Source organism: Lynx canadensis, chromosome B2, assembly GCF_007474595.2.
Source record: "Lynx canadensis isolate LIC74 chromosome B2, mLynCan4.pri.v2, whole genome shotgun sequence".
NCBI lineage: Eukaryota > Metazoa > Chordata > Mammalia > Carnivora > Felidae > Lynx > Lynx canadensis.
The window spans coordinates 2,845,729-2,848,360 of NC_044307.1; the positions used below are offsets into that span (position 1 = coordinate 2,845,729).

The 2,632-nt window shown below is 48.6% G+C and overlaps 1 non-coding gene across 1 annotated transcript; it reads right to left on the reverse strand.

Annotated features, from left to right (window-relative positions):
- Window positions 1-2,069: 2,069 nt before the first annotated feature.
- TRNAT-CGU lies at window positions 2,070-2,142 on the reverse strand. The gene has a single exon. It is a non-coding gene; the product is annotated as a tRNA-Thr (tRNA).
- Window positions 2,143-2,632: the final 490 nt, after the last annotated feature.

Sequence of the window (2,632 nt, forward strand, 5' to 3'; positions counted from 1 at the left end):
GGTATTGCGACATCCAGATTTAGCCAGTGGACATGTCTCCAAAGTCTGTTCTTTTGGCCTCATTATCTTTCACACTTCTTCACCCCTTGATTGACCGTGCATGAGGTTACAAATTTTATCTTGCAATTTCTTGGGCCTTGACCCTGGCTACACACACACACACACACACCAAACAGTGGAAGCCATTGGCTTATATAATCCAAAACGAGGGGAAACAGTAACCTTGGGGACTAAAACGAGACGCCCTCAAATCGTCTGCTTCATACACACAGAGGCTAAAAGGAATTCATGTGAAAAAAGAAAAGTTCAGTCTTTCATTTGGATTTCTGGGCTATCATTCCACCAGAGATGTTTTTTGGAGGCTCACTTCATTTCTCTCTAGTTCTGTGCCAAGTGAGACGGCTCGGAGTTTCAGAATCATAATGAGAAGCCGTGTTTTAGGTCTTTTCTTATTCTGCCAAGCAGTTTTTCTTGTCACCCTCTGCTCTCCTTTCTGCCCCTTCCCTCTGCTCCCCCGGGTCCCTCAGGAGACCGCCAGAGCGCTCTGAGGCCCAGCCAGCAAAGTGTAGCTTCCCGTTTACAAAGCAACTTTGGAACAGAGGCTATTTCTGAATCGGGAAAGAAACGCACTGGCGTATTATTTTCGACAGAGAAGTTAAAGATCATTAATAGTGCTTGTTATATTTAGCAAGAAAGTTTTGCTTTTTCCCCTAAAGTGCTGAATTATAATAGTTTCCTTAGGACCGATAACTACGGACACGGAATTTCCTATCTACTACCAAGAAGTGCCATTCTAGTAAGAAAAAGAGAAAAAAAGCCATCAGTTATTTAGTGGGCCTTATACATATGCTGTTATAAAGGTGTACAAATGGTGTTAGAAAAAGCACCGCTCGCCTAGATTGAGGGTAAAGCGACCCACGAGCCGAATCCTGAAAGATGGGGAGGACTTTGCCAGAACAAGGGTTGGGGGCGGTTGGGGGTGTATTTCGAGCAGAGAGAGCAGCGTCCGCAAAGTCACGAAAGCACAACGAACCCCGGAGACTCTGAGGAACAGCCGGAGTCCTCAGCTGGGAGCAGCAGAAAGCTGACTGATTTTAACGAAAATGAATCAAATGTGTCTTTCAGAGTTTACAGTACCCTTTCCAAACACCTTGCAAAGGGAGGCGTGTTGGATTGTTTTCAAAACTCCAAAGTACTTTCTGGAGAAATATGTCTGTGGCTTATATACTTATAATTACTATATTATTAATTATTTGATACAAGCGTGGTGTAGGGAGGTTCCATCAGTTGAATCTCTGGTGTGGATTATTGGTTTTAGCAACATACGGAAGCCATTCAGCTGATAGCCAGTGTTCACGTTGGGGGCAGCCAATTCCAGTCATGAGACAACAAAATGAGGCCAGAAGGAGGAGTCCCAGATTTGGTAGAATCGTTATCAGGGCTGAGCTGCTCTTTGGTCTTCTCGGTTTGCTGCCCTTGGCTCCTTGACCTTCAGATCGTTTTTATGCCTCCTAAGGTATTTGCAGAGTCGCCGCACTCCGGGTACAGTCTTTAGCTGGGCTTCACTCAACAAACCTTTGCTGAGCACACACTAGGGTCCCCACTTGGCCAGGCTCTGAGATACAAGAGTAAATCGGATGTGACTCCTGTCTGCGGGGGAGTTTAGCGTCCACTGGGTAAGTGCGATAAGATCCATGATTATAACACAATTCCTTTAGGCCTCCAGGGGCTGAACGAGGCAGGACCCCAGGGTGGGGCTTGAAGCTCCATACAAATCAGCTTCCCCGATGGCTTATATCGGCAGTAGTGACACTGGTGGCTCTTCAGGTTTTTTCTGCACCTGAATTTCAGGTGTTACCAGTAATGCAGGTGGCGCAGCGGCTCAATTTCCATTTGTTAGGAGAAATTTCCATTTTAGAATCGTCTCCTTTTGTTCGCAGCAATTTTCTGAGAATTCGGAATAGAGATGCGGTCGGTTCATTTCTAGTTCTTGATTCCGGTGTCAATGAAACATTCCTTTTGAAATCATCTACCAAAGATGAAAAAAAAAAAGAAAAGGCAGCTACTGGAGGCCCCAGTGAGATTCGAACTCACGACCCCTGGTTTACGAGACCAGTGCTCTAACCCCTGAGCTACGGAGCCTCGGCGAGTCCCTCTTTGACTCCTTGTCCTAAGGTTGATTATATATTCAAATGTCTGGGTTCCTGTTTTTTAAGTTTCTGGAAATTTCATGTTCCACCCTCATTCCCTTTCCTACTTTCTCCGTGACAGTTTCAACATCAGAAGGGCTGTCTGGGGACCGGGCTCGGACCAGCAGCGCCTCAAAGTAACGAGACCGGGGTCAGGGAGGAAACGCGCCCGGAAGCCGCGGGCCCCCGAGCCAAGCCCGCAGCAGGTGCGCCTGGAGCCGGCAGGGACCGCTTCCCTCCGTACTCTCGCGGCTCGGTCGCTGGCTTACACGGAAACAGGAGGAACCAAACCCAAACACACCTCGACTGCTGGCCAGGCCAAAGGAGTCATGAAAACGACCCGGAAAAGCAAGATTCCGGCGCTGGGAAGCGGGGGGCCGCGCGGCGCTTCCGCCCGGGACTCCGGAATGCGCGCTCCACGCGGCAGGGGAGAGGCCGTGCGA